Source organism: Loxodonta africana, chromosome 4, assembly GCF_030014295.1.
Source record: "Loxodonta africana isolate mLoxAfr1 chromosome 4, mLoxAfr1.hap2, whole genome shotgun sequence".
Classification (NCBI taxonomy): Eukaryota; Metazoa; Chordata; class Mammalia; order Proboscidea; family Elephantidae; genus Loxodonta; species Loxodonta africana.
This window is the reverse complement of record NC_087345.1, coordinates 38710596-38724820: the sequence shown is the minus strand read 5'-3', so window position 1 is coordinate 38724820 and position 14225 is coordinate 38710596.

Genomic DNA, 14225 nt, shown 5'->3' with positions numbered 1-14225 from the left:
ATCAGGTGGACACTTGAGACTGTGTTGGCATCTCCTGTCTGGAGGGGAGATCGGAGGGTAGAGAGGGTTAGAAACTGGCAAAATTGTTACGAAAGGAGAGACCCAAAGGGCTGACTCATTAGGGGGAGAGTAAGTGGGAGTATGGAGTAAGGTGTATATAAGCTTATACGTGACAGACTGACTTGATTTGTAAACATTCACTTAAAGCTCAATAAAAATTATTAAAAAAAAAAAAGAACGTTTCAAGATCAATCCTGAAGTACAATGCTGTCAGTGATAGAATAATATCCATACGCCCACAAAGAAGACCAGTTAATACAACTATTATTCAAATTTACGTACCAACCACTAAGGCCAAAGAAGAAGAAAATGAAGATTTTTACCAACTTCTGCAGTCTGAAATTGATCAAACATGGAATCAGGATGCATTGATAATTACTGGTAATTGGAATGCAAAAGTTAGAAACAAAGAAGAAGGATCAGTAGTTGGAAAATATGGCCTTGGTGATAGAAACAATGCTGGAGAACGCATGATAGAATTTTGCAAGATCAACTTCTTCGTTGCAAATATCTTTTTTCACCAACATAAATGGTGACAATACTCGTGGACCTCACCAGATGGAATACGCAGAAATCAAGTCAACTACAACTGCTGGAAAAGCTCAATATCATCAGTCACAACAAGGCCAAGGGCCAACTGTTGAATAGACCATTCATTGCTCATATGCAAGTACAAGCTGAAGCTGGAGAAAATTAGAAAAAGTACAAGAGAGCCAAAGTACTACCTTGAGCATATCCCACCTGAATTTAGAGACCATCTCAAGAACAGATTTGATACATTGAAAACTAACGACTGAAGACCAGATGAGTTGTGGAATGACATCAAGGATATCATATATGAAGAAAGAAGCAAGAGGTCATTAAAAAGACAGGAAAGATAGAAAAATAAGAGCTTGTACAAGAACAGATAGATGCACACCCATGTTTACTGAAGCACTGTTTACAATAGCAAAAAGATGGAAGCAACCAAGGTGCCCATCAACGGATGAATGGATAAATAAATCACGGTATATTCACACAATGGAATACCACGCATCGATAAAGAACAGTGAGGAATCTGTGAAACATTCCATAACACGGAGGAACCTGGAAGGCATTCTGCTGAGTGAAATTAGTCAGTTGCAAAAGGACAAATATTGTATAAGACCACTATTATAAGAACTTGAGAAATAGTTTAAACTGAGAAGAAAACATTCTTTTATGGTTATGAGAGGGGGGAGGGGGGAGGGGGGGAGGGTGGCAGAGGGGTATTCACTAATTAGATAGTAGATAAGAACTACTTTAGGTGAAGGGAAAGACAGCACACAGTACAGGGGAGGTAAGCGCGATTGGACTAAACCAAAAGCAAAGCAGTTTCCTGAATAAACTGAATGCTTTGAAGGCCAGCGTAGCAGGGGCAGGGGTCTGGGGACCACGGTTTCAGGGGACATCTAAGTCAACTGGCATAATAAAATCTATTAACAAAACATTCTGCATCCCACTTTGAAGAGTGGCGTCTGGGGTCTTAAACGCTAGCAAGCAGCCATCTGAGATGCATCACTTGGTCTCAACCCACCTGGATCAAAGGAGAATGAAGAACACCAAGGACACAAGGTGATTATGAGCCCAAGAGACAGAAAGGCCCACATGAACCAGCGACTACATCGTCCTTAGACCAGAAGAACTAGATGGTGCCCAGCTACAACCAATGACGGCCCTGACAGGGAACACAACAGAGAACCCCTGAGGGAGTAGGAGAGCAGTGGAATGCAGACCCCAAATTCTCATAAGACCAGACTTAATGGTCTGACTGAGACTGGAAGGACCCCGGTGGTCATGGCCCCCAGACCTTCTGTTGGCCCAGGACAGGAACCATTCCCGAAGCCAACTCTTCAGACATGGATTGGACTGGACAACGGGTTGGAGGAGGGAGCTTCTTGGATCAGGTGGACACTTGAGACTATGTTGGCATCTCCTGCCTGGAGGGGAGATGAGAGGGTGAAGGGGGTTAGAAGCTGGTGAAATGGACACGAAAAGAGAGAGTGGAGGGAGAAAGCAGGCTGTCTCATTAGGGGTACAGTAATTGGGAGTGTGCAGCAAGGTGTATATGGGTTTTTGTGTGAGAGACTGACTTGATTTGTAAACTTTCACTTAAAGCACAATAAAAATTATTTTAAAAAAACAAAGACAGGAAAGAAAGAAAAGGCCAAGATGGATGTCAAAAGAGACTCTGAAACTTCCTCTTGAATGTCGAATGGCTAAAGCAAAAGGAAGAAATGAAGAGAGCTGAATAGAAGACTTCAAAGGGCACCTCAAGAACAGACAAAGTAAAGTATTATGATGACATGTGCAAAGACCTGGAGGTAGAAAACCAAAAGGGAAGAACATACCATTCTGGAAGCTGAAAGAACTGAAGAAAAAATCCAAGCCTCGAGTTGCAGTATTGAAGGATTCTGTGGGGAAAATATTAAATGACGTAGGGGAAGCACTAAAAAAGGAAGGAAGGAATATGCAGAGTCACTATACCAAAAAGAATTGGTCAACATTCAACCATTTCAGGAGGTACCATATGAGCAGGAACCAATGGAACTGAAGGAAGAAGTTCAAGCTGCACTGAAGGCATTGGCAAAAAACAAGGCTACGGGAATTGATGGAATACGAACCAAGATGTTTCAATAAATGGAGGCAGCACTGGAAATGCTCACTCGTCTAAGCCAAGAAATTTGGAAAACAGCTACCTGGCCAACCGACTAGAAGAGAGTGTTTATGCCTGTTCCAAAGGAAGGTGATCCAAACAAATGCAGAAATTATCAAAGAGTATAATTTTTTTTTATCATTAACATCACACGCACAAGTAAAATTTTGCTGAAGATCGTCCAAAAGCGGCTGCAGCAGTATGTCAACAGGGAACTGCCAGAAATTCAAGTCAGATTCAGAAGAGGACGTGGAACCAGAGATATTATTGCTGATGTCAGATGGATCCTGGCTGAAAGCAGAGAATACCAGAAAGATGTTTACCTGTGTTTTATCAACTATGCAAAGGCATTTGACTGTGTGAATCATAACAAATTATGGATAACATCGTGAAGGATGGGAATTCCAGAAAACTTAATTGTGCTCATGAGGAACCTGTACATAGATCAAGAGGCAGTTGTCTGAACAGAACAAGGGGATACTGCATGGTTTAAAGTCAGGAAAGGTGTGCATCAGGGTTGTATTCTTTCACCTACTTATTCCATCTGTATGCTGAACAAATAATCTGAGAAGCTGGACTATATGAAGAATAAAGGGGCATCAGGATTGAAGGAAGACTCATTAATAACCTGTGATATGCAGATGATACACAACCTTACTTGCTGAAAGTGAAGAGGACTTGAAGTACTTACTGATGAACATCAAAGACCATAGCCTTCAGTATGGATCACACCTCAACATAAAGGAAACAGAAATCCTCACAACTGGACCAATAATCAACATCATGATAAATGGAGAAAAGTTTGAAGTTGTCAAGGATTTCATTTTACTTGGATCCACAATCAACACCCATGGAAGCAGCAGTAAAGGAATCAAAAGACGCATTGCATTGGGCAAATCTGCTGCAAAAGACCTCTTTAAAGTGTTGAAAAACAAAGATGTCACCTTGAAGACTAAGGTGTGCCTGAGTTAAACCATGGTATTTTCAATCGCCTCATATGCATGCAAAAGCTGGACAATGAATTAGGAAGCCCAAAGAAGAATTGATGCCTTTGAATTGTGGTGTTGGCAAAGAATATTGAATATACCATGGACTGCCAAAAGAACAAACAAGTCTGTCCTGGAAGAAGTACAACCAGAATGTTCCTTAGAAACTAGGATGGTGGGACTACATCTCACATCCTTTGGACATGTTATCAGAAGGGATCAGTCCCTAGAGAAGGACATCACGCTTGGTAAAGGGGAGGGTCAGCAAAAAAGAGGAAGACCCTCAACAAGATGGATTGACACCATGGCTGTAAAAATGGACTCAAGCGTAGCAATGATTGTGAGGATGGTGCAGGACTCAGCAGTGTTTCACTCTGTTGTACATAGGGTTGCTGTGAGTTCATTCTGCTATAGTACCTAGGGTTGTTATGAGTCGGAATCACCTCAACTGCCCCTAACAACAACAACACCTTTCACATCCAGGAAACACCCCGTGTTGGTCTAGAGACACAACATCCAACTCCCTGGTCAGGTCAGACAACTGGAAAAATTCTGTCAGTCTTCAAAGTTAAAGACAGGCATGAGGGAAGGAACTTTCCTGGGAGGAGAAGTAGGGACAGGCTGCAAAGTTTGAAGGAGTAAAAGGAAGAATTTATTAAATCTCTGAAAACTTTGTTTTAGGTCAGCCTTGAACATCACTATTAAGGACGGGAGCTGCTTTGTTCATGCATTTATTTAGTCACTGGGTATACATTTACTGAGCTTCTCATCTAGGCCAGCAAGGCAGACAGAGTCATGTACAGCTAACTACAATGCAGAGGCAGAAGTGCTATCACTTATGAAGGAGTGAAGGGAGGGATAGAGATTACAGTCAGCAAGGTCCTGTACAAGAGTGGGTATTTCAAGTACAGTCACATATGGTCAGAGAAGAGGTTAGTAGGAAGCCATTGCAGAGGAGTTTTGGGGCCATATCCGAGGGGTTCATACCACTTTCTCTAAAACTGCATTTGTTGTTGTTGTTAGCTGCTATTATTCAGCCCATACTCATGGCAACCCTATGCACAAAAGAACAGAATGCTGACTGGTCCTATACCTTCTCCATGATTAGCTGTGGATTGGACTATTGTGATTCATAGGGTTTTTACTGGCTTAGACTTCCAGGCCTTTCTTCCTAGTCCATCTTAGTCTGGAAGCTCCACTGAAACCTGTTCAGCATCATAACAACACACCAAGCCTCCACTGACAGATGGGTGGTGGCTGCACATGAGGCGCATTGGCCGGGAATCAAACCTGAGCCTCTCACATGGAAGATGAACTTGTTGTGGGGTACAACTGTCCCCCCTGGAGAGCTGCAGAGTGGTTTCTCCATAGTCACTGTACCTAGAAACTCAGAATGGGATTGGTCTTGGAGGTAGGCACATTCAGGACTTCTAGACCAGCTGCACCATGATGATGCCAACCGCTTTACAGACCACCAACTATAGGAGAGCAGTTTGGTTACAAAAGAGAATTTGTAAGGGAGTAGAGAAAGTTTTCTGTTTATATACCTTTCCAAATAGAATGAGAAAATCAGGTTTGTTAAATATTTGATAATATGAATAAACCAATCTAATAGTTTCAAATATAGATTAGATTAATAAATGATAGAGTGCTAACTTCTTTGTTCATGCATTCCACTCTTCTTGCATTTGATTCTATACATTCCTGATAGTGATGATGATGATGATAGCAGCTACCATATATTGGCTATTTCTTATGTTAGGCAATGATTTAAGTGCTTCACATTTTTTATAATAACCCTATGAGATAGAAGATTTTTTTTCTTTTCTTTTTTTATTGTACTTTAGGTGAAGGCTTACAAAACAAACTAGTTTCTCATCAAACAGCACACACATTGTTCTATGACATTGGTTAACAACCCGATGACATGACAACACTCTCCCTTCTCAAACCTGGCTTCCCTATTACCAGCTTTCCTGTTCCCTCCTGCCTTCTAGTCCCTGCCCCAAGGCTGGTACGCCCCCTTTAGTCTTGTTTTGTTCCATGGGCCTGTTCAATCTTTGGCTGAAGGGTGAACCTCAGGAGTGACCTCATTACTGAGCCAAAAGGGTGTCCGGGGGCCATATTCTCAGGGTTTCTCCAGTCTCTGTCAGGCCAGCAAGTCTGGTCTTTCTTTTTGAGTTAGAATTTTATTCTACATTTTTCTCCAGCTCTGTCCAGGACCCTCTATTGTGATCCCTGTCAGAGCAGTCAGTGGTGGTAGGCGGGCACCATCTAGTTGTACTGGACTCAGTCTGGTGGAAGCTATGGTAAATGTGGTCCATTAGTCCTTTGGACTAATCTTTCCCTTGTATCTTTAGTTTCCTTCATTCTTCCTTGCTCTACAAGGGGTGAGACCAGTGGAGTATCCTAGGTTTTTAAGACCCCAGATGCTGAGATAGATGATATTATTATCCCCAACTTACAAGTGAAGAAAGTGACAAGTTAATTATCTAGCAAGGGATTCAGACCCAGAAGTTAATTGTCTAAAATTCCAGAACGTGCATTCTATCCTATTACCTACCTGTTTATTGAAGCCTCTAAATGGCTCTGTGAGGTGTGGTGAATTACTTAATATGACCCTTCTAGCCATAGCCTTTGTAACTCCCACCAAATGATGGGGTAGGGCTATGCAAATGAGGTGCTTGTGGCCTACCAAGGGGATTGGGTAGCTTGCTAATAATGTAAATAAGGTGCATGGCACATATGTGGGAATGAAATCATGCAAATAAGGTGTATAGAACCCTAATGAGGGGATTGATCAGTTTAGCCATCCCGCTAGACTTAAAGAGAGGCATGGAGAGAGAGAGAGGAGCCGTAACATGGAAGACAGCAACAGACAGTGGCAAGAGATGCAAGGAACCAGAAGGCCATTGCAAGATGGCTTTGGTGGGATTTGTCAACTCACAGAGCTAAGAGGTGTAACACTTGCCCAAGAAGGCCCTAGCAAGGTACAGCTGCAGCAAGGCCCGGCAGCAGAGGATGAGAAGAAGGTGTCCTGATCAAGGAACTGTGTCCTGGGTTGTTCCTTTTACTTCCAAGTTGATCCTGATCCCAGGTTATACCCTGTTACTTCCCTAACAAACCACTTAACTGTAAGTACTGTTTGTGAACTCTGTGAGATGTTGCAGCAAGTTATCAAACCCAAAGACTGGAGGGAGAGAACTGAGGTGAGGAGGATTAGTCGATGTCAGAGAGGATGATGTGGTACAGCAGCTTGGAAAGGAGGACATTTGGAACATCTTTAACCTCTGCCTCATAGGTACCAACTTTGTGCTAATTCTTATAAAAGAAATTATTCATTTACCTTGTGAACGAGGTTATTATTTTTTACCAATGTCTATTATAATAAATAATATTACTATTTATTATAATTTTTATATCTTAAGAGTTTTAGGTCTCAAATGTAATCTATCCCCCTCAATTCTACAAATAGGGAACTGAGATATGTCCAGTTTAATTGAGCTATAACTAAAATACCAACTGTTGTCTCAAAAGTGTTAAGCAACCGGAGGGAGCAGGAGAGCAGTGGGTTGCAGACCTCAAATTCTCATAAAAAGACCAGACTTACTGGTCTGACTGAGACTAGAAGGACCCCAGAGTTCATCGTCCCCAGACCTTCTGTTAGCCCAAGGCAGGAACCATTCCCAAAGCCATCTCTTCAGACAGGGATTGGACTGGACTATGTGATAGAAAATGATACTGGTGAGGAGTGAGCTTCTTGGATCAAGCAGACACATAAGACTATATGGGCAGCTCCTATCTGGAGGGGAGATGAGAGGGCAGAGGGGGTCAGAAGCTGGCTGAATGGACACGAAATAGCGGAAAGAAGGAGTGTGCTGTCTCATTAAGGGGAGAGCAACTAGGAATATATAGCAAGGTGTATATAAAGTTTTGTATGAGACGCTGACTTGATTTGTAAACTTTCAGTTAAAGCACAATAAAAATTTTTTTTTAAGTTAAGCAAAATACATCTCACCATATATAGTTGTTCATGATGATGATAATTACAGTTTGAAATAAAATGATGTACTATCAAGATGGTATCAACCTACCTAGGGATTTGACATAAAAGACTGGAATGCTTCCAAGCCTCACTTATTGACTTTGTTGCTAGACAGCATGGGAAAAAGCAAGTTGCTTTCTGGAGACTGGTTTTCCAGCTCTCCCTTAGTCATTGTTAAAATACCAATGATATGTCCCAGTTTAAAGGTATCCTTAGCAAATTTGGAGCACCGGTGGAGTTCGGCTGATAACAAAAAGACAGGCAGTTCAAATCTACAAGCCGCTCCTTGGAAACCCTATGGGGCTGTCCATTCTATCCCATAGGGTCGCTATGAGTCAGAATTAACAGCAATGGGTTTTTGGGATTTAGCAGATTAACTTTCATTAAAAAAGCTTCTCATCCAAAACTGAATTTATTATTCTCCTCAATCAGAAGCAATACCTTTCGAAAAGCATTTGAAAATAAAAGCATTTCCTGAAAAGTAAAAACTAGTCAAAAGTTGCTATGAGTCAGAATCAACTCGATGGCACTGTGTTTTTCTGGGTAGTCAAGTCAAGATTATAGAATAAGGCTGTTAACTAAAAATAACAGAGGCAGAAAGTTCAGTTGGTGGCTTTTTTATTGCTGTTTTTATCCTCCCACCCTTAACAGGATCACTTTTTCTATGACCAAAAATCCACTGCCGTCGAGTCGATTCTGACTCACAGCGACCCTATAGGACAGAGTAGAACTGCCCAATAGAGTTTCCAAGGAGCACCTGGCGGATTCGAACTGCCGACCTCTTGGTTAGCAGTCATAGCACTTAACCAGTACGCCACCAGGGTTTCCTTTCTATGACCAGTTTATAGATAATTTGGGAAGTGGTTCTTTTTTTTTTTTTTCTTTCAATAAAAGATCATTTATTTCCACTGTAAAATGAGATTTTCCTCAGATGTTCAACCTCATCAATAATAAAAGAAATACTGATTAAAATGAGATGTCATGTTTAACTATGAAATTAACTAAGATGAAGGACTTTTTGTCCAATTCCCAATGTTGACGGGGGTGTGAGAAAACGAACATATATGCTATTTTGGGGAGAATAAACTAAGGCAGTTTTTCAGAAGCTCAGTTGGCAACATCCCTTACTTTTTTTTTTTTTTAATGTGCATTTATTTTAATGCAGCAATTATCTATGTATCCTAGGAATATATCCTATAGAAACAACTAAGCCTCATGTCAAAGGCCTAACTACAATGATACTGATAACAGGGATGTTTATAAATAGCAAAAGAGGGAAGGAAGGAGGAACGGAAAAAGGAAGGAAGGAAGGAAAAGAAAGAAAAGAGGGAGAGATGGGGGAGGCATGAAAGGAAAATCAAAATGTCCATGGATAGAGGCTGGTTAAATAAATAAATACAATGCAGAGTGTTCTTAAAAAACAATAGTATACTTCCTTTAAAAGTGATGTTGTGGAAGAATTATTATAATGGAAATTGTTCCCATATGTTACTAACAGAAGAATACAAAACTCTATGTAACTATATACTCCCATTTATATGAAGTTCAAGGCCAGGCAGAAACAATCTACAGTGATAGAAATCAAAATAGTGGTTGCCTGGGAGGGTGGGCAAGGGTGGAGAGTAGAGACTGTCTTGGAATGAGGCAAGAGAAATTTCTGGGTTGATGGGAGTATGGTTTACATGGAGGTAGGGTGGGTATACATTGTCAAAACTCATCAAAATGTACATTCAAGATCTATACATTCCACTTTACATAAATAATACCTCGATTTTTTAAAAAAAAGAAACTAAATCCCTAAATGTACAACATGATCTCGATTTTATAATAAAAACAATGTATATGTACACACAGAAAAGGATTTGGAAGGGATCTTGGGGTGGTGGGATTATGGGTATTTTTTTTAACTTTTTTTCTAACTTGTCTCAATGAGCATTGTAAGAATTAAAATAAACACAAATATACAAAGTTATCTGTCTTAGTTTCTTAGTGATACTGTAACAGAAATGCCACAAGCGAATGGCTTTAACAAAAATAAATTTTTTCACAGCTTAGGAGCCTAGAAGTCCAAATTCAGGGGAAAGCCTGCTTTCTCTGTCATCTCTCGGGGAAGGTCCTCGCCCCTTTTCAGCTTCTGTTCCTTGGTTCCTTGGTGATCTTCATGTGGCGTGTATCTTCCCCTCCATTTGTGCTTGCTTGCTTGCTTCTACGGCTAAACCGTTCCTTTTATATCTCAAAACTGAGTGATTTAAGACAACCTACCTGGTCAGCAAAGGTCAGCAGTTTGAATCCACCAGGTGCTCCTTGGAAACTCAATGGGCCAGTTCTACTCTGTCCTATAGGGTCACTATGAGTCGAAATCTACTCGATGGCAACGGATTTGGTTTTGGTTTACACTGATATGGCCTCAGTAATATAACAAAGAAAATCCTATTCCCAGATGGGATTATATCCACTTGTATACTCTTTGCCATCAAGTTGTTTTTAGCTCATAGACACCCTACAAGACAGAGTAGAACTGCCCCATGGTGTTTCCAAGGCTGGAATCCTTACAGGAGCAGACTGCCACATCTTTCTCCCGTGGATCTTCTGGTTAGCAGCCAAGCGCTTTAAGCATTGCACCACCAGGGCTCCTTCCACATATATAAAGCCCTTGCCATTGAGTCGATTCCAACTAACAGAGACCCTATAGGACAGAGTAGAACTGCCCCATAGAGTTTCCAAGGAGCACCTGGTAGATTTGAACTGCCAACTTTTGGTTAGCAGCCATAGCCTTTAACCACTACGCCACCAGGGTTTCCATCCCACATGTATAGGGGTTAGAATTTATAACATACTTTGGGGGGACACAATTGGATCCATAACAGTAACCAAATGTGCTTCAAAGAGTATCTTTTGTTTTAGCTCTGATAGGGGTAGCATGAAGATTACATCAGAGAGCCTTCTCTGGGTTGGGAGAGCCCACCATTTCCACCAGGGAATACCACTGGGTCCCACCCCTTGTGAAGTCCATCGTGGAGGCCACCTAGCTGGCAGTCACTGGGCATTCTTTTCACTCTTCCAGACAGCTCTAACTGCCAAAATTAAACAAAGAATTTGATGATTTGAATGATATGCCTTGAGTAGATTTTATTCATAGAATCCAAACCCCTCTCAGGTCCAGGGGGAAAAGGTTCAAATTCCTGACAGCAATGCAACACTTTATGGCCTGAGAAGTAGCTTGTCCTTCCAAGGCTCCAAGAATAGTTTTGCCATTAGCTCCAGCCCCTCAGGCAGCCCCGCCTGGGCCCCACCCCCTCCAGCAGGCCTATTAAAAATCAGTCAGCCAGTCTTCACGTGAAGGGGAGGACTTCTATGCCAAGTGTGCTCACAGACAAGGTTGGGTGTCTGCCACCTCGTGCTGGTGGCATCTCACATTCACATGCAGCCCAAGAATTTCAACACAGACTTCCGGGTGGTTACCCACACAGGGCACGATTAGCTAGTAACAGCGCAAACAACTACACGGCTGTTAGTTAAAGTGTGGGAGAGGGAGGAAAGAGTCAAAGGACAATGAAATATAGTTACATTCTTCCTCCTTAAAACTCCTGCAGGACAGATACAACTTGAGAACTCAGGTGGATGGAAACAAGCAAGAACAGCAATCTACTTCTTCCTCAGGATCCAGCCCAAGAGGTTGGTGAGCAAACCAGTGCTAAGAGAAGCTGGTCTCAAACAACGTGGATTGGATCTGGGCGGAGCCAAATGTCTGTGGGATCCATATCTCTAGCCCACTGGACAGCTTGCCAGAGATGCCCCACAGGGCCATCATACTCACCTGGCCTCAAAGTGAACTCCCCGCCCCTTCCCAACCCCACCCAGCTACTTCTTTTGCAATGGGAATCTCCGTGAAGCAGGGAGGGATTACCCAATAAGCAAGGTAGGCATGGGTTTGCTTACTAATCTGTAAAACCCAGGCGCACCTTGTTTACTGTAACCCTGTGTGTATCATGTTACTGTAAACCTGTGCCCACTTTGCTTACTGGATAATCTGTCCCTGCGTGAATGACACCCACAGTCTACCCCATGACCAGAGCAAGAACCTTGGAGCCATTTTAAACCTCCTGGTTCTTTATCCTCCACATCCAATCAGTTACCAAACACCAGTTGCCATCGAGCCAACAGAGAAGAATTGCCCCACAGGGTTTCCAAGGAGTAGCTGGTAGATTCAAACTACCAACTTTTTGATTAGCAGCTGAGCTCTTAACCACTGCGCCACCAGGGCTCCAATCAGTTATCAAGTCCTGTAGATTCTATGGTGTCCCTGGGTGGTGCAAACAGTTAATGAACTCGCTAACTGAAGACTCAATAGGCAACTGTTTTTTACTGGTAGATTCTATTTTCTAAATATCTTTCTGATTGGCCCCTCCATCTTGTTCATGCTGTTTACTGTCACAAAATTTATTCTCCACCTTACTGCCTGAATTGATAATTTGCTAATCTGATTATGACATTGGCCAGGCTCCAGTTCTTCACATGGCTTTCTATTGTCTACCCAGAGTTTTCTTGAGACAATCTCAAATTCCTTCACTAGCAGGTTTAAATGTGTAAAGCCATGGGGTTTAAGAACAAAGCAAAGGTGGAGACTGTGTGGACCTGAAAACCTGTTCCATCTAAAGGCATTCAAATCCAAAACAATTGAAAAGTAGCTGTACTGGCCTGGTAAAACTTTTTCTGAAGTGAGTTTGAAACTCCTGGTCCCCAAAATAAAGCCCAAATGCCTTAGACTATGCACTAAGTTAAGAGGCAAATCTCACCTTTGTCACCAACAGCGTGATAAGGGTCAGCATGAATCCAATTCCCAAAATGTGGAGATTCATCCAGTCCTCTCCTTGCCACTTCTCCATTCATAGCCAGCCACCCAAGCAACACTCTCTTTCAGACCCTAGCCACCTGGAGCTGGGTCAGAGCTCACGAGTTAGGACACTTTCCTTCAGACCATCTTCCCCTTTGGGCTTGATAATTCACTGGAACAACTCACAGAACTTCACAGAGGGTATCATACTTAAAACTACAGATTACAGCCAAAAATAATACAAAGGAAAAGACGCATAGGGTGAGGTCCGGATGGTTCCTGCGGTGAAGCTTCCATGTCCCAAGGGATGTACTACCCTTTTGAGAGCAGATGTTCTCACCAACCAGGAAGCCCCCTGAACCTTAGGCTTCCAGGCTTTCATCAGCCAGTTCTTCATAATAAACTAAATCATACCTCCTCAAAGCTAGTTGATACAGGCCTTCCTGGTATTTTCTGGTGTGGCCAGCCTTCACTAGCCAGAGCAAATCATCAGATGTGGCCTGGAACTCCTAGACCAAGGTACCCCAATTACTCCAAGGGTTATTTTCCAGAAACCAACGACAAAGGCTACCTTACTTAAGGAAAACTGGGTCCTTTGCCCCACAGCTTGCATCTAATTCTATGATGTAGCTGATGCCTGCTTTGGTCTTGTCTTTAGCTATTGTCTACAAAACAGCTTTCGTTTTCCTGAAGGTTCTCTTCCACACATGTGCCTTTGAATATGACCTTCTCTTAGCCCGGGCCCTTCCCCTTTCCCTACCTTGCCTAGAAAGATCTCTTTTTAAGACTTCCTCTGTCAGCCTTCCCAGACCCCCCAAGGAAAGTTATACCCTAGATACGTATCTGTCATTGCTCTTTTTTTTCCAGTTTGCATATAGTTATTTTTCTTTCCTACTAGGGCGCTTGCCTTTTAGTTGTACAAAATGTATGTAACAAAATAAACAGTAAAGGTTAAGTTTCCTGGAGACACTTCCTTCCTGAACACTTTAAATAAGAAAAAAATTGAATGTCTGCATCACAGAATATAGTTCGTATTTTTTAAAACTTTGGGTGCTCTTGGGGAACAGGTGGAAATTTTAGGGCTTCCTCCAAAATCCACTGTCCTAGGTCCTTATCCAGCCTTTGCCCACAAAACCTTTATTGCATATTGTTATGGATTGAATTGTGTCCCCAGAAAACATGTGTCAACTTGGCTAGGCCACGATTCCCAGTATTGTGTGATTGTCCACCATTTTGTCATCTGATGTGATTTTCCTATGTGTTGTGGATTCTACCTCTATGATGTTAATGAGGCAGGATTACAGGCAATTATGTTAATGAAGTAGAATTCAATCTACAAGATTAGGTTGTGTCTTAAACCAATCTGTTTTGAGATATAAAAGAGAGAAGTGAGCAGAGAGACATGGAGAGACTAGTTCTTCCTAGAGTATTGGTTTTTAAAATCATTATTGTTGGGATTATAAGTGCTTTTCTTCTTATTAAACAAAGTGAAAGTAACTGACTTAATATTTGGATTAAATAAAAATACAGATTGCGTTCTATTATAAAAATGAGCACATTTATATACATGTTTATATCTATTATAAACAAGAAACAAGAGCCAGGAGAATAGCACATCCTTTGGAT